This window comes from Tupaia chinensis, unplaced genomic scaffold (assembly GCF_000334495.1).
Source record: "Tupaia chinensis unplaced genomic scaffold, TupChi_1.0 Scaffold147458_1, whole genome shotgun sequence".
In the NCBI taxonomy this organism is placed as follows: Eukaryota; Metazoa; Chordata; class Mammalia; order Scandentia; family Tupaiidae; genus Tupaia; species Tupaia belangeri.
Genome location: NW_006207309.1, coordinates 577,251 through 596,115, shown reverse-complemented (window position 1 = coordinate 596,115; position 18,865 = coordinate 577,251). Strand labels below are relative to the sequence as shown.

At 42.4% G+C, this 18,865-nt stretch overlaps 1 protein-coding gene across 9 annotated transcripts in view; it reads right to left on the bottom strand.

Moving 5' to 3' along the window:
• The window catches only part of SGMS1 (sphingomyelin synthase 1), a 350,554-nt gene that overhangs the window by 262,168 nt on the left and 69,521 nt on the right, over positions 1–18,865 (bottom strand). Inside the window, exon 3 of one of the 9 annotated variants that reach the window (XM_027768777.1) lies at positions 15,293–15,380. The exons of the other annotated variants lie outside the window; for them this stretch is intronic. The gene's annotated coding sequence lies outside the window, so the exon portion shown is untranslated. The remainder of the gene's footprint in view (positions 1–15,292; positions 15,381–18,865) is intronic. 9 annotated transcript variants of the gene reach the window in all.

Sequence of the window (18,865 nt, the reverse complement as noted above, 5' to 3'; positions counted from 1 at the left end):
GAACAAACCATATTAAACACAAGGAATGTCAGTGAAACCATCACAGTGAAGACATCTATAGAGATACAGCAACTAGCTGCACTGTGGTATACTAGATGGGAAACCAGGAACGGAGGAGGGACACTAGGTGACAACTGAGGAAATCCTAACCAATATGACTTGAGTTAATAATGATGCATCCATCTTGGATCATCAGAGTTATGATGAATATGCCATACTTTTAATAATGTAACCTGTTAACAGAAGAAACTGGATGTGGGGAATAGGGCAATGTTCTGTACTACCTCACAATTTCTCTATAAACCTAAAACTATTGTAAAATTAAAAGCTTACATAAAAAACAAAAGTAACAAAATAAAATAAATGAAGCTTATTTTAGGCCCAGCCTCTGTGGCACAAGAGGTGGTGTGCAGAAAAATGCAGTGTTGGAATCCACATGGCTGATCACAGGTTCAGGTCCCAAGTCAACCTGAAACATACCGGGGGTGTGCACACAAGATGCCTGGCTGGAGGCCTGGGAGAGAGTGAGGCAACATGACAAGACCGAGTCAAGGGTGCCTGTCTCTGTCTCTCTGTATCTCTCTTTTCTTCATGTACATATGGGTGTGCTAGTTCTCTCTTTCAATAAAATAAACTTTAAAAATAAATTTTTATTTTAAAAAAACTGTCTTTGGCTCTTCCATCTCCCCTATCCCAAACCCAGGCTGTGGTAAATTCTACATCCAAAATGTCTCTCTTTTGTTCTCTCCCTCTCCTTCTCTCTGCCACTACCCTAGCGGAGTCTCTAATTCATCCTCCACACAGTTACCAAAGTAATCTTTCTAATATCTAAATCTGAGGATAACACCTCTCTGATCAAAACTCTTCAACAGGTCCCCATTACTTGCATCAGGGTTGGAAGGTCCAGACAGTAAATACTTTAAACTCTGCCTGTCCACCCATTCTGCCACAACAGCACCAAAGCAGCCGAGTGTAATACATAACAAATGGGTATGGCTGTGTCCCAATCAAACTTTATTTACACAGCAGGCAGACAGCGGGATTTGGCCCACAGGCTATCATGTGCCATGCCCTGGCAGAGAATCAAATGCAAACACATTAGGCTGACCTTCAAAGCAGGATCAACTGATCAATCAACATTACCCCTGAACCCACCCTCTACAGAAACCCCTCCTTCTTTTGGCTTCATTTACTCCTATATGGATGCCCTCCACTGAGACAAAAGCCCTTTCCCTGCAAGTGTCTGGATCCCTCCATGACGGACCAACTTCTCCCTTATCATAATTAACAGTATGTCATGACACCTATAACTCACCTGCACAATGTCAGTTCTTCAAAATCATCATACATTAGCATTTTATTTTGTACATTTGTTTTGGTTTTATTCTTTCCAATCCATTCCAAGTATGTTTAAGTCATTAAGTAACAAAAAGTTAACACACTCCATGCCATCAAAAGAATAACAGGAAACAAGTAACTCAACTAGTGCTTCCTAGAGAACTATAAGTAGATGCAAAAAAGTGTACCCTTTTAAAAGGGTTCTGGGTTCCACAAGGATAAGCAGCCGTCAATCTCCTTAAAGGGGAATATATTACGCAATCACTCCCAAATCTGTTTGATCACGGAATTTGTTCACATTTTTAATATCTGTGTCTTGCAAACAGCGAATTGTTGAAACTAAGCACACTCCTACAAGCAGACAGAAAGTCCTAACTATTTGGTACTGTAGCAAGCTGAATAATGACTCCTCCCCCACTCCCTTATCCTGAAAAAAAAAAAAAAATAAATACAGCCCCATCCTAATCCCTAGAAGCTGGGAATGGTACATTATATGGCAAGAAAACACTTTACAGATATGATTAGGACTCTTGAGATGGGGAGGTTAGGGTTGTGCCATAAATGTAATCAAAGGTATCTTCTTAAGAGGGAAGCAGAGTGTGACCTGATGTCAAACAGAAGAGGCAATTCAGTTACTACTGAGGCCAAGACTGGGGTAAGGCAGCCACAAGCCAAGGAATGTTGGCAGCCACCATAGACTGGAAAAGCCAAGGAACAGATTCTTGTCTGGACCCTGTCGAGGTAGAATGGCCCTGCCAGCACTTTGGATTCAGGCCGCTGAAACTGGTTGTGGATTTCTGGCCTCCAGAACTGTCAGAAAATAAATTTATACTGCTCAATTCACCAAGTTTGTGGTAATTTGTTACAGCAGCCACAGGAAATGAATATAACCACAGTGCCGATCACAGTCATGGTACTGTGATTTATGTTGACATTAAATATTCTTAAATGAAGTCAAATTAGCCTTGTCCACAATTAGGTCACCATTAGCTCTGGTTAGTAAGGTTTCATCATTCACTGACAGGAAAGAGAGTAAGCTGTTAATGCTCTAGACCTGGCTTGAACCACCTGAGTTCAAATCCAAGCTTTAACATTTACTAGTTGATTATATAGTCTTGGTCAGGGTGTGTATCCTCTTTGCTACTCGGTTATCAAATCTGTAAACAAGATGATATGTATAGAGCCTCTTTGCATTAGATGAGATCATATGCTTCTGTATAGTTTGCATAGTTCCTGACATGAACTAAAGCTAAAGCTACTGTTACATTACAGTATTCTGTTATTTATGTTAAAAAAATAAAAGAACTTTCACCCAAGCTAAATCTCATCGTATTTTTCCCCTAGTTTGACAAGCTATAAATCTTTACCCAATTTTTAGCTTAGGGCATTAAAATGATCTCAGCAAGGTAAGGCGAGTGGGAAAGTTCCTGCTTACCTCTGAAGCCCTGTTTAGCTAACAGACGTGATAAATCAGAACAGTTACTATCCCCAGGACATGTGCTTAATGTTATATGCTAAATTCATGTTACTCATTAAATAGCTTTAAAGTTACTCTTTTTTACATGAGTAATCTATATTAGTTAGATCAATGTGCCAACAAAGACCTAACCTATTTTCTTCATTTTAAGCTGCTGATACTTCACTTTATAGTCTTGATCTCAATGTTTAGTTACGCTCAAAGTAATAGAAGGATTTATTCTGATAGTCCCCAATAAAGGTGTGGCACAGGTACCTGAAAACAACAGAGACACAGGGTCTGGGGTAAAGTACAGCCTTCCCAGTACGTCATCCATCTCGCTCTCCCCACGCCTACGACTGGTCTCCATCGCTCCTCAAGCACCACCTACAGCCACATCCTGCGGCGTCACCAGCCTTCAGAGCAGATTAGAGCAACATACGAGGTGCCCAATCAAACATACTGCATCACCACTGGTCAAGAGGTGCCTGTTCTAAAAACTCCAAGAGCGTTCTATTAAAGTGGAGGTATCCCAAGGAAAGACAGTATTTTAATTATTTCTTTGTTACATACTTCAGTGCTCATTAGCCTAAGGCATCAGTGGTAGGATTGATAAAAAGTAGAAAGACTCTGAAAAAGGAGATAGGGGACCGGCTGTGTGTCCTGGTGGTAAAGGCACCCGGATCTCACAGGGTCAGTGGGGTGGTCTGTAGTCCTGACCCTGGTGACTTGAGAAACACACCAGGTACATGTGCCATGTATAGTCAAAATCTCAAAAGGAAGGAATGGAGGAGAGGATTGTGTTATGACCATGCCCTATGGCAGGGGCGGGGGGGAGGGGGTAAGATGGGGGAGGGTACTTTCTCCTCTCCTTTTCTCCCCCTGTCTCTGGCAAGTGCAAATGCTTTCCAGCAAAAATGAGTGAATGAATAAATGAGCGAATGAATGAGATAGGAACTATCAAATCAACGTCACTATTCCTTTGGGTACCACAATCAAGAACTGTTAAGAAAATCATGAAAGTCTCCCACCATGGATCAAGTGACCTAATCTAAAATTTCTCTAGAATCCTGATGAAGCAGAAAGGGCCATGAAGACATGCATTTGCATGAGACATCAACAGATGGCATGAGAAAAAGAACAAGACCTACTTGAGAGCTGGAATGAAAAACCTCCAACCAAGTTGAACAAAGGCTACCCTACCTTCTTGGGGCTGTCCTGGGTAGACAAGGTACCCCCCAATATCATAAGACACAGACAAGGGATCTCTTAGCAAAACTCATAGCCACAGCAAAGCTACCTCACAAAAAAATGAGAATGAACAAAAAAGAGAGAGAGAGTTAAATCAACATAACAAATTTCCCACCCAATGCCACCCATAAATACCAAAGTTAGTCTGATTTGTCTGAAGTAACAAAAGCAACAGCCAAGGCCAGGAGGTGGCCGGACAGCCTCCACTCTAGGACGGAAAGAGCTTGAAAGGTTTTGAGTCATCTCTGGAGCCTGCAGAGAAAAGCAGACTTAGCAAGAAGCACAGAGTAAGGGTCCCTCCTGGGAGATGGCAGGAGTTTAGCTCCTCTACGCTGATTATCACATCCTCTGTGGTCCTCCCTCAGACAGCAGTGAGTTGTAGAGACGCAAGTCCCAAACAAGGTATGGTAGAAACAAGCCCAGTTAAATGGCTGTGGAAGAAAACAAAAAGGAGTCACGCCTTGGGCCACATTTAAGAAATACAGAGATGGGACCAGCAGGTGGCATGGTAGTTAAGGTGCTGGACACTCCCACATGGCTGACCACGGTTTGAGTCCCAGACCTGGTGGCTTACTTTCTTATTTTCCCTCTCTTTCTCTCCCCTCCTTTCTCTCTTTCTCTCATCAAATTAAAATAAGTAAATGAATAAAATTAAATAAATAATTTAAAAAAAAAGAAATACAGAGATAACACACAGGCAGAATCACACCACATACATGTTGGTCAATACACACAGAAAGATGTCCTGGCCTGCACGTTAGGGAAAGACTGTTCTGGGACACACTCAAACCTCATTAAGGCCCACTAATTCAAAAAGTCATGCCTAAGTCAATGAGAAGTTCAAATATTACTGGTTTTTAAGAAGTTCATTCTTTATTTTTTAATTTTAAAACTGAAGTTATAAATCTAAATGCCAGTGGAGCCAGGCATAGGGGGCAAATGGCTGCAGCTGACAAGTGTGAAAAACCAGAAGTGTACACATTGTGCAGGGGGAAGCCACCTCTCAGCTCAAGCCAACTGCCACCATTGGTGTGTGAGGTGCGGGACTGTGGGGTGGAGAGACAGGGTGCAGCTGCCCCTGTGCAGAAGTCTGAGATGGTTTGGGGGTTGTCTCAGCACAGCTCATCTAGAGAATGACAGAACCATGGACTATCTGCCTGCTTTTCTTTTAAAATTATGAAAGTCATGTGAGGGAGTAAAATTTAGTTCCAAGAGATATAAATTAAAAAGTAAAAGTTCTTCCCTTCTACTCCCCTAATTGCTAACAGATTAGATCACTACATAATCCTTTTCAAGACACACAACACGTTCTACAAGTTCCTTTTTATCACCCACAATATGTCATGGACATCCTCCACGCCAGTACATTCATCCTTTGTACCAAGTGCAAAGTCAGAACCAGAATTTCAATCAATGCTAAGAGATGACCAAGAGCCTCTCAGTTAATCCCTTCCACTTGACAGATGGGGTCCTGAGAGGTCCTGCATGCCTGTAATCAGGCAGGAAGGAGGCCAGGGCCTCCCAATCTGGGGCCACACCAGCAGGTGTCACCAGCACCAGCCTATCATCTCTGCTTTCCAAAGGGACCTGAGCCTCAGAGAGAAACAGGGCAAAGGCTCTCCACGTGGCAGGAGAGAAGCAAAAAGGGAGATAAAATTATCCTGGAGCAAAGTAATGGATTGTAATCAGTGGAGAACCTCGCACACGTCAGCTTTGGTTTTTTTAATTAGTGAATATCTACAATCACGCTAAACTCATCCAAGTTACTAAATTGGAATTCATTTAGCAGTCATAGTCTACCTATTTGCAAAACACGTTTGAAGTGGTGCCAACTCAGAATTTCATGAAGTTCACTACCTGCCTGCTTTGAGGCCTTAAAGAAACAGGCCAAGACCTGGCTCACAAATAAGCTGCTTATCCAAGGCAGCCAGATGATGCCAATTACTGGGCCTCATGGGCAAATCCAGAGATGAAGCAGCAGAATAAAGGATGCAGTTGTGGCCTCTGCTTCAAAGACCATCCTTATATAAAGAAACATTTATTAAGAGGAAGAACTATCAACTTCATAGTTAAAATATTAATTCTGCTAGTGACTCAAGGTACTAAGGAGCTAATTAGGCATTCAGACCTCCAGAAACTCCGGTTTAGCTCCCGGATATAAAAAATCTTTCTATCTAAAGATATAAACTCCCTGGAGGCCAAAGCCTGCCTGCATGGCTAGCTTTTAAAACATTTTAGAAAAGTTGACCTCTAACTAAAATCAGCACTTCAGCAAGGATTACTTGGAGCCTTGAGAAACTATATTTCAGATAAAAACCAATTTCAGAAATAAGGTATCTCTTAGCCTATTGATACACAAGATCTGCTTTATAAAAGAAATGCTCAGCCTTTTTCCAGGACTTTTTTTTTTTCCAAACTGCCAGGGCCAAGATTTGAACCATGGTCAGCCAAGTGGTATCTGGCTACAAAGTTGGCCCTCCAGGATTCTTTATGTTAGCTGAATAAAAAGGTCATCTATCTAATTCCCAAAGCAGAAATAGGAAATGTTCCAGACTACCCCTCCTCACCTCTTTCTCCCATTCCCAAATGAGCTCCAAAATTACCGCACAAAGCCACCCGGTCTCTCCACTCTCCAGTGCCTTCACTCACATTCTCACCAATCCCAGAAGTCCATGGCAACAGCCTCCTACAGCTCTTGATCACCAATTTTATTTCTCTTCCAACTGTTCCCTACAGAACCACGTGATGGCCTCATTCATTCATTCAACACATATTTACAGAGGCCTTGTTCCAGGGCCAAGATAAAGCCATGAGCACAATCAAGGCCTTGCCCTTGGGACCACCCACAGCGGTGCCAGAGCCATGACAAACACAGCAGAGAAAAAGAAAGCGGGTTGTTATGGAGTGCTTAAAAGCCAGGCCATGTTATCTAGAATGTCAGCAGACGCCTCAGTATGAAGGGTATGTGAGAGCATGTCCTTAGGGAAGAGGTGGGTCAACGTGTCAGGAGAGTGTTCCAGGTGACCAGGGTGCAGGGCACCACAGGAGCATATGTGTGTTGTACTCAAGAACAAAAAGGAGGCCAGAGCAGCTGGAGCACAGTAAGCCAGGGGCACGGTGTCAGAGACACCAGGTGGGGCCATGCAGACACAGCAACAACTGGAAAGCTTGTTTGGGGTGAAAGGAGAACAGTGTTTCCGTGCAGTAATTTTGGTGAATTTATAGATTTTTCTTTTCTTTTATTAATTACCAGAGGGCATGTACACTCGCCAGAGAGAGAAAGGGAAAGAAAAAGGATCCCCCACAATGGGTACAGTCATGCCATAATCCCCTCTCCTTCATTTCAGCGTCCTGTTGGGATTTTGAGCATGCACATGCATGTGCCAGCTGTGTTTTTCAAGCTACCAGGGCCAGGATTCAACCTTGGGTTGGCCACATGGGATCCAGCTCTCTATGCACGGTTTAACCACTGTGCTACAAAGCCAGTCTAGAAATTTACAAGTTTTGCAGAATACCAAGAAAAATCAGAAAAAGAGAGAAAAAGTACTCTCATCCCCCTGCTTGCTTAGCAGTCAACACAGACTCCACTACACCAAGTCCAAAGCAAGAGCAGGAAACACTGGCAGGCCGAGGCAAAGGTTACACCAGCACTTCTGGGAACGTGGGCAAGGGTATGAAGAAGAGAAGGAGCTCCAATCCAATCCATCAGTCTTGCTTGTGGCCATTAGCATGTTCTAAGTGTGTGCTGTCTGCTGCCCAGAGTGAGTCCATTCTACATGAAAAAATTAGTATTAATAAGCTACGCATCGTGTGCTTCATATAAATACCGAATCTAAGTAAAGCTGTCAATCTTGCTAGCAGATCCAGACGTGAACATTATTCAAACCCTGCTGGAGGGCACTCAGAAGAATGTTCTGATATTTGAAATTTCACTGTAGAATACAGTTCTTTGTAAATGCGATTGAGCTCCCTGTTTCTTATTCATTAAACAAAAATAGCCATAATAATGAGTCAAAGGTACAAAGAACATTAGAAATATTTTAATAAAGACAAGATAAATCAATTTTTGCTAGATTTAATGATTTTTTTTTTATGCCAGATGGCACATGCATGAGTCCAAGAGGCAGAAAGAAAATGCTTAAGTTTCATTTCTCGGCATGCTTAAGTTTCATGAGGAACACAAACACCAACAGGCCCTAGTCATGTCACAATCCTTTTTCCTCTAGTTCTCTGTCCCATCAAAATTGTGAGCATGTGCATGCATACCTGGCATGTTCTGTAAGGTGTCAGGGCCAGAAATCGAACCCCAGTCAGCTATGTGATACTCAGCTTCCTCTACACAGCACATAACCCCTGCACTACAGGGTCAGTCTTATATATATATGTCTTAAATAACAGAAATATAAACCATCATCAGTAGTCACCTGGAAAAACATAAAAAATTAATAATAAATTGCTTAAATATAGAAATAAAGGTCTAGCACCTTTCATTAAATATTTAAGTAATATTTATATGAGGTAAGAAAGAACAACTCTTTTGCTTTGGCAAACAAGAACAGCTCATTTACTAAAAATTTTAATGAAAAGTTTTTTTTTAAGAAGAAAAGGTACTTTAGCAGAAGAAATAGAAGAAAATATTTAAATTGCTGTAGAACTCAAAATCTGAACTAAGGGGAAAAAATGTATTTCAATGGAAAAAAAAGGGGCGGGGGAATTTATTGTTAAGAAAGGAAATGAGTTTCTACGAGCTTCAGGAACTCAAATCTATTATAACAGGCACTAAGCATTCCTCTACTTTGCTCCAGAAAGACTCTACGTCTGTCTCTATCTTCCAAAGCTGTTCTCTATCTAAACATGATAAATGCAAGAGGAATTATGTCCCAACTATAGGTGGGCTGATGATTGGGAAGAAAGATGGAAGGAGAGGCAGTTTTTTGTTGTATATTTTGTTTTGCTGTTGTTGTTCAGTTTGCTATGGGGCACATGTGATCTCTGGAAAAAGAGAGTAAGTAGGTGAGAACTCACTTCCGGGGGCATGGCCACACCACAATCCCTTCTCCATTCTCCCAGATTTGGGGCACACATGCATATATGCCCAGTGTGATTTTCAAGTTACCAGATCTGGGACTCAAACTGTGTAGTCAGCCATGTGGGATTCCGCCACCTTAGCAACCTCGCTACTGGCTAGCCCAAGAGGCAGGTTTTAAGGTTACAGAAGTAACTTAGGTGGACATCAAGTACCACATAATATTTCCAGTCAATAACTTGTATTTATTTATGCAATCCTCAAAGCCACCCTAAGAGTTGAGTACTAATATAACCTCCTCTCATCTTAAAAATGAATAAACTGGTCTGGCTCCACGGCCTGGTGATTAAAACAGCTAGATCCCATATGGTCAATGGGCAATTCGCGTACTAGATCTGGTGGCTTGAGAAAATGTACAGGCATATATGTGTGCATACGCCCAAAATCCCAAAAGGAAGTAAAGAGAGAGAAGAAAAGATTGCCACGTGATCATTCCCCATGGTGGGGGAGGAGGGTGCTTTCTACTCTCCTTCTCTCTCTGTCTCTCTGGTGAGTACTCTTGCCCTCTAGCAAAATTAGTAAAATTAAAATGAAGAAAATGAGGCACAGACAAGTTAAGCTACTTGTCACACAGTGATCAAGTGGTGGGGCCATGTGCAAACCCAAAATCTGGCTCCAGGTCCATGCTGGTAACCCCTCCACTTCCTGCCTCAAAGCCTTTCAACTGGACCCTAGGACTTCAGAGTATGAAATCACGTGCTAATGGTTCAATGACTCTCACTAACCTACTTATTAGCATTATTATTTACCTACTGGTTTTTAAAATGATACGGATATTTCATTTAAAGGCACCCTATGAGCTTTCATCCCATGTGCTACATCTAATTCCCAGAACTGGAAATGTCCCCATCCCTGCCATAAAAAGAGAACAAGTCATTCCTTGTTAAGGCCTGCTTTCATTTCATGATTGAAATATCCCAGATAAGCAACTTGAAATGAGCCAAACTCCACTATTTAAGATGGCATCTGGCTGGCAGGAGCCCGTCAGTACTGAATGCCATGAATGTCAGAGCTTTGGAGCTAATGTTCACTACATTCCTGTAAGTACATTTTGCTCTGGAAGCTATTGAGGACTGGCCCATGGAGATCCATTCAGACAATGCCTGGAAAAGAGAATCGTGACCAAAAACAGACCACAAGGCTAAGGTATATTGGTAAATAGGATGTAACTGTCACCTATCAAAGGCCTGTTAATAAACTGCAAGGATTGGACATGGAAAACCCCTAAAATGTTGTTTTATGTGCTATAATTTATTTTTGTTTAAGAAACATCATTACCCAAACCACCAGCCATACAACCACACAGCCTGCCCACTGCCTGGATGTTTTTCCAAATCGCTTTCAATCACTTATCTCCTGTGTGTGTTTCTACAACTATTATTCTGTCCAGAAAGGCAGTAACATATAACAGAAACCTAGGCTGCTTTGGAAGAAAGGATTAACAATATGTAGTTCGGCCTACTCTAAACAGATATATACTAGAATTAAACCCATTTTACAGGTAAGGAAATTGAATGCTAAAGAAGTTAAGTTACTTATCCTAGGTCACACAGGGGTTCAGTCACCATCCAATATCAGGATGGTTTTGATTTTTTGCAGGTTTTTTTAGTTTTTGTTTTGTTTTGTTTTGTTTTTTCCATGGAGTGTATGCACTCACCAGAGAGCAACAGAGAGGAAACGTGAGAAATAATCCCCGGGGGGATGGCCACACCACAATCCTTTCTCTTCCACTCTCCCTTTGCTATTTTGGGCACACATGCCTTTTTCAAGTTTCCGGGTCTGGGACTTAAACCATAGTCAGCAATGTGGGAGTCCACCACACAACCTGCTGGTCCCCATCAAGAACGAGAACATGGTTACTTAGGGGGAACTTTCACTATTTTTTCATCAGTTTGTTATATAAACATATATTGATACATATACATTTACACAGATTTATGTATGCATATTTTTCTTACCAATTCTAACAATACAACCACCAAGTATTAATGTCAGCTGCTGAACGAAGTGAGGAAACAGCTTTACCAATGGTAAGTACAAGTCATACTGATGGAGTGAGGGCCCTCTTCACACGCTACTGGTGGTCCGCTCCTGCAGTAAGAAATCCAACAGCAACAATCGTAATAGGGGATGGTAGTCATGTCACAATCCTTTTTCCTCCTTTTTCACCATTTAGTGAATTTTTGTGTTTTCATCTTGTGATCACGATTCACATACAGTTTCTGTACCCACAACACAATTGTCCTAAGGGTCATTTTTAAAGGTTGCATTAAGCAACGGACTCCAATCACTGGGAGAGAAGAGGCCTGCAGTGTCTGTTAATCTGTGAGGGTTAGAATCGTACCTTGCTATTCAAGAGTATTCTCTAGGCACCCAGGCAAAGCAGAGCTTCAAAAATGTTAGGGCTAACATTTGTGAGCAGATATAAACTTTTACATGCAGAGTTTAAGTTAACTAGAACAGTTGATAGAAACAAAATAAGACTAAGAGTTAAAAGGCCTGGTTTCTGAACCCTGAACTAATTTCATGATAGCATGAGAACTGAAATTTCTCCAGGTCACTTTTTCACCTGTTGTATGTGAGAGTTTGCCGTGCTTGAGGCACTAGTGCAAGCATTTCACAAATATCAACTCATGACTATCCCATGACAACATTATGAACTGGTTATATGCTATGCCTCAATGCATGCTGCGGGTGGGGGTGGGGCTGTGGATTAGAGAATAAACGCAAAATAAACACACGAAGACATACAAGTAAAGAAAGTGGGGATCAGGTAATCTCAACCTCTCTGATGGAGACAGTCACAGCCCCAAATTGGCCCCTTTATTCTTTTAAAGGGCAGAAAATGGGGAAAAGGGAATTGGAATGCAAAGCCAGTTATTTTCAGATGTTAATCAGCTGAAGATGTGAAGACATCTGGTGCCATGTAGTCCTATGTAAATTGTCTCTAATCTTCTTTGGCCAATTCTGATTAATACATGTGACTTCCCTTAAACTGATACTGCTCTGTAGTTTCAGAAACATAGCTAGTAGCATATTCACATGTTACTGGCATTCATTGCCCTGCAAATGACTACCCATAAAACCAAGTTTCTGTATGTGTCTAAAGATCGCTATGTTTGCTCAGACTGGCCACTCTAGAGTTATCAGCTCTCTTGTTTGACAACAGAGCAAAATGAAGCATAAATAAAGCTATTGTCAGCTGGCAGAGCAAGAATGGAACACAGGCCATTTGGGTCCAGCGCTCAATCTCTTAACCCTTAGCCCCACTGGGATTAGAAAACTTCTGGGATTCCTTCCAGCTCAAACCTTTTATGATTCTGAAATTCTAAGAATGAGCTGTGCTTAGTTGGTTACATTTATGCCAATTTCTTGAAGTTGTTCAAAGACTATCACAAGCAGCAAGCAAATCTTTAAATGCTGAACATTTAAAGCAGCTGCCAAAGACAGTGACTTTAGATTCTGCTTTTAATGAAAGGTCAACCTAAAATGAACTAGATCCATGTACAAAATGCTTCCTGTTTACTCACTTCTCAGTTGACAAAGGAAGAGCTAAGTCTACTAGATGCACGACACAGGAACATTGCCATTTTGGAATAACTGAAATTGGTTATTAACCACAATCAGTTTCCAGACTCGCCAGTCTCTGCTCATTAGTAGTTCTGGTGGGCTTCTCCCCTCCAAGGACCCCTGAAGTTTTCCACTGCCTGACTCCCAGACAAGACAAGAAAAAGAGGCTGCAGTGACATCTCCAAGCCACCAGAGAGTGTATCCTAATCTCTTCAGAACATTTTACAAAATTAAAACTTGAAACTCTTCCAAGAGGGTGTGAAAAACCCACCTCAGTTCATGTTTTTCAAATCAAGAAATAAGTCTGAGGCCTGTCCTTTTCTTTCCTTCTCCCTTCAAAGACCCAGTCTCTCCTCTGCCCAACTCAACCCTCATCCAATGAGTGAATGAAACTACCTCTTTTTAGAGCTGAGACTCTAGAATTCTATTCACAAAAATCAAGTTGTCAGATTAAATGCACAATCCCAGGTTATACACTCATAGACTATAGTTCTGTGTGTCTGGTATCTACATTTCTGACACACTCTCTGCATGTGCATGCACACACACATACAAAAACACAAACACACACACACATACATATCAACAACCTCTCCCCTGCCACCTCCTGGATGGACACAGGTGTGTTTGGGGCACTAGTCCAAGTATTTGAATAACACTGTTGCAGACACTGCAGTTGCTAAGGTACATCTCTTTCATACCACAGCGTAAATACTGTTTCTACTCTCCTTAGGGATAGGAGGTTTGTTTGTTTTTTCCTGTGTTTCCCTTCCCCTGTGCATCTGCCTATAATTCCAGGTGCACCATCTACAAAGCAAAGTCCTTGCTCAGATCTGGTCACTGCTTTGGGTCTCACTAGGTGACCTCTAGCATTTCTATTAAAAAAAAAAAATGTTCAGCAGCAAAGTTCCTCACAGGTTCAGGGACTCATTCCCAGCATCCATCATCTGCCTGGAGCACATCGGAGCCATACCGGTCAGGCACCCGGGAGCATCTAGAGCATATGGCAGCACAGGTAGGCCACCTAGGCCTCATGGTTGTCCCTTGATTATCAGTGCCTTCAAACCCACCATTCTCTGGCCAGATGGGTATAGTGGACTTCCCACATTCCAAGCCTTCGCCTGCCTACAGGAAGGGCAATCTGAACACACCGGGCAAGCAAGCAGTCTTGTGGCTGCTGATACAAAAGAGTGCTAATGGGTCGCTAATTTGACTGAAGGAATGTATTACACCATAGTTCTATAAAACACTGTGACACTGAAAACCACTTTGAGCCCTCTTACATAAGAAACTCTTTTTAAAGAACCCACTTCCTATGAAATCAGTCCCATAGTGCAAGGGTTTAAGTTACAAGAATCCACAAGCCCAGGGTTTCTGTTTACACCTGAATGAGCTTTAGAAGGAAGATCCTGACAACCTACCTCCAAGTGCCAGAGGGCATCTAGATTCAGGCTCTCAGGGCTCCCAGGCCAGCTCTCACCCCAGAACCCACCAGGTTTAGTTCTACAAGAGGCCTGAGACTAACGTGTCATCCAACCTAATGCTAAAATGTAGCACACAGCACCCCTGCACCCAAACACACCTGTGTTCCAGCCACATAAGCAGAAACTTTGAACAAGACAATAACATGGGAGACAATGTGGCAGAGCATTGACCTTCCTGAACCCACTGAACAGGACATACACACACACGGAGAGGACTGGCGCAACATGGGACAGAAAACACATACTTCACAGAAGTGACCAGTAAAGTTGTAGTTTCCCCTGGGAGTAAGGGAGAGAGTCATGATTGCTCTGGAAGGGGCAGGCGGCTTCTAAACAAGCAAACCTTTGGGTAGGGGAAGGTGGGTTCTAAAAAGGCAAATACATATTTCTTGACCTGAGCAGTGACAACTTACACGCTTTTTGATCATAAATTTTTGTTTCATGTATGTTTTTCTTTTTTATCTATGCTTCACTACAAGACCAGTCCTCTAGCCTTTACTCTTGGGATCACACGCCCCTGACAGCCACTGGGCCAATGTGTCCATAAGCACAAGTAACAGTCAGACCCAGCAATGTTCCCTGTGGTGGTCACACAATGAGGAGCAGAGTTACTTGTTTAGGGAGTTCTCAGAAGTTTGCAACTCACTTACAGTGGTAGATGATGGGGTACGTTATAGGCAAGAGAGAATATGTGAGAATAAGAATGACCCACCGAGAATGAATTACAACAAAAGAATGTTTTACCTGTTCTGGAAATGTCACAGGGCAGCAGATAATGAGACAAAGGCACATAACTGAACCAGAAAGGGCCGGCTTCATGTAGCGTGGCCTCAGCTGTCTGGTCTGTGCCTCTCCCCTGTCCTTGGCTGGCTGTAGTTCTGGCCCCTTTCCTGGTATCCATTCCCCATCCCCATACTATAAAGAATGTGGGAGCTGGGGGGAAAAATAGGCATATGTCATTTTCTTATTTTCCTCAAGGAGCTTTAAACAATTTTTAACCTTCCAAAGCTTTTCCTTTGTCAGCTTTTTATCAGTAAGCAAGATGTACATGTATACAAATATGTGTATATAAGTATATAGACATATATAGATATAGTACTTGCTTACCCTTTTCTTCTCTCTAAAGTTAGTATTGACAGGGCAGAAATCGTCTTCTTCAACTTCTAATCTCAGGCTTGGCACCGGTGTCTGGCACCTGCAAACACAAACCTAAGTGCCCAGGGTATGCACCCCACCGGGGGGGGGGGCTTTTTTTTTCATTTCTAAGTACTAAGCTCTAAGAAGATGTGTACACAACCAGATGTGCCGAAACCATCTTCTCTGACACTGAGGCATTCCCTACTGCTGCAAAGTAGGGGACAGCTCAATGAACAGCAGGGCAGCACTGGCCTCTACTAATCTGCTTGCATAAGAAAGTAGGCTGGGGTCAGCAGGCGACCTGGTGGTTAAGTGTTGGAATCCCACATGGCTGACCACATTTCAAGTCCTAGACCTGGTGGCTCACATTCTCACTTTTTCTGTCTTTCTCTGGTGAGCACATGAGCCTCGCTGCAAACTAAAAATGATAACAGTAACAATAATGCTAACTAAAATAAAATAATTTTTTTTAAAGGAAGTAGGCAGCACTCTACAGGTGGAGACAGAAGGATCGGAATATGCTGTCACTTACATTACGTGGAAGACTGTCTGGATAAGGGGTCACGAGCATAGCTTTGAGAGCTGGGCACAAACAGGGTGAGTGCTGGTGCTGAGGGGGCAAAGGGCACCCCCGGGCCATCTCCATCACAGAGGCTGAGACCATCACCTCCTTCACCACCAGCACCCAGCGTGTGCCCATTTCCCACCCCAGTCTCTGAATCTGGAACCAGCAACATAAAGAGACAGAGGAGAGTGTGGCCGAGTGGCGTAGGGATAGCCACACAGCTGGTGTCTGGACGGTCCCGGCAGGGGAGTCCTCGCTAGGACATCCACAGCACCATGGTGGCTCACTGCCCAGTTTTAGCCATGGTTCTGGAAACCTATTATTTAGTACCTGCCGATTATTCTTTCAATAAATGCTTATTCTGCTTAAGTTCATATTTGCAACCGAGAGTGGGAAGTTTTTGACAACCTTTGGTTTTCAGAAATGTAAGAAAATGAGAAAAAAAAAAAAATTAGAAAAAGTGAAGCCAGAGAAGTGATAGCTTAGTGGGCCAGTTGGTGGTGTGGTGGGTAAGATGGCTGGGTCCCACATGGCTGACTCTATGGTCCAAGTCCCACACCTAGTAGCTTGAAAAACATACCAGGAGCGGGACCAGCAGTTAGCATAATGGCTATGTAGCTGGACTCCCACGTAGTCGACCGCAGTTCAAGTGCTAGACCCGGTGGCTTAAAACTCACGCCGGGCACATATGCGTGTGTGCCCAGGATCTGGAGAGGAGAATGGAGGAGAAGGGATTGTAGCGTGGCCATCTCCCGTGGGGGGTGATTTCTCACTTTCTGTCTGTCTCTGTCTGGTGAGCGCACGCACCCTTTAGTGAAAACCTCTCCAAAAAAAGAAAAAACAGAACAAACAAACAAAAAAGTACCAGGAGCATGTGCGTGCGTACCTAAAATCCTAAGAGTAGAAAGGAGGAGAAGGAATTGTGGTGCAGTCATCTGCAGTGCCTTCTCACTCCCCAACTCCTCTGTCTCTCTGCCAGTTCACAAACCGTATAGCACAATTTTTAAGTAATAAATTACAAGACAAGATGAGCAAAGATTCATACTATGAAAGTGGTATTCAATGAGTCTGCCTTCCTCTATTTTACCTTAACCTCCGTGAGCTCCTTCATTTTTAGAAACAAATGATTGCTCTATTTGCTTGAAACAGCAGATGATGCCACAATCAGAAAACATATTGATTTCCTTTATTTTACTCTGCTGACAGCCTCGTCTGTGTTCAAACTTCCCCGATTCTTGTGTACTGGAAGTCTATAGGTTACTCAATGCTTTAGCTTCAGTTTAGTTTAATCTTTGCTGAAGTCTTACTCTGTGCAAGGCACTACAGTATGCATTTATAGCCAAACTCTTAACAAATAGAGACAACCATTCAAATTCTACTGGAAATTGAGTGATTAATGAATTTTTAAAATATTTAAAAACAGTGTTTCTTTTGTGAGTACTCTGAGTTTTACGCAGTACATTCTAGTGACGCAAAACCAGAAGGTTCCCACATGATGACCCCAAATGTAAACCACAGATGTTTTTTTCTTCAATCCACATGGTATTGGCCTTAAGATTTTTTAATCAGATACTCAATAATCTGGATTTCCATGAAAACTGGAAGATTCCTCCCAACCCCCAACTTGGCTGCCACCTGGCCGTGAGGAACAGGTTCCAAGCAGCAGCTGCTTCTATTACAGGGGCACGCAGCAGCTCTCCTGAGTGTCACAGAGCCCAGCCTCCGCTGTTATCTAACACCTGACCCACTTTGCCAAACAGTGTTACCTGCCAGGCTCTGAGAGGTGATCGAGTTTGGGATTCCATAAAGTGGACTGGAAAAAATAAACATGGAAACACACACACACAAGCTTAGTTGAAATGCTTCAATGTTTCCCTCTTCAAGAGGAAAAAAAGAGAAAATGACCTTTCCCACTGCAACGAAACAATTCCTGATTTTAGACTTTCCAGAACTACTAAAAATCTAAGCCACGACATCTATCAGTTGAGCACTGTATTATTCATTTGTTGGTTTAAGTTTATGTATTTGTTTCTTCCATGAATGAGAGACAGAGACAGAGAAATAGCACCCCTAATGGGGTCTAGGTGCCACAATCCACCTCCATCTCAGCTGGCCCAGATCATGGGATGCACCTGCTGGTGCATGCAAGGAGGTCGCCAGACATGGATATGGAACTTCCCACGTGGGCCAACCTGGCAAGACTGTCACAGTTTTTACTACGGTGCCAACATCCAGGCCTGCCGTATTTTTTATTTAAATGATTGCTTTCAGGAAATGACTCTTAAATGACTGTTAAATCCCCACTTTATTTACACTGCTACCTTTCAGGTGGGGAGAGGTTTGGAGATGTCTGCCTAGCTCACTAGAAAAAAATCAGGTGGGATAAAATCTCATGATTCTTTAAACACTTTTGCCATGACCATCACATCTTAAAAATATACCACATCTTAATTACATGAGCAAAAGCATCTGGTACCATAGGAATAATATTAATAATCAGCCACATACACACATATCCTTCTTTGAAATTTTCTTTCCCTCTCACTAAAAGGAGGCAGATAAACTGTCTCACATTTTTCCTTACACAGCACTGAACAAAATTTTGAAAACAGTAGCTACTCAATAAAGCTTGGGGATGTTTGACTGTTTGGATGAAGGGAAGAATAAATGAAGAAGTGAACACACAAAAGAACAGGATAACATGATTTCTGAGCCAAAGGGAGCCATCAGCAGATTCCCTTGCAACCCATTCTCCAGCGGCAACACCTGTCTGAGTGCCCTTCCTCTCTATGTCTAAGTCCACATCATTGGACTTCCCGTCATCTCCATCTAATGCATCTAAAGTATCCCAGCATTCCTAGGTTTATCTTCCTAAACTCCTAATAAAAGTAAAGCTGGAAAAAAAAAACCACATACAAACTTATGTTCACATCCCCGCAACCACTTTTCTTCTTCACAAATGAGGGAAACCACATACA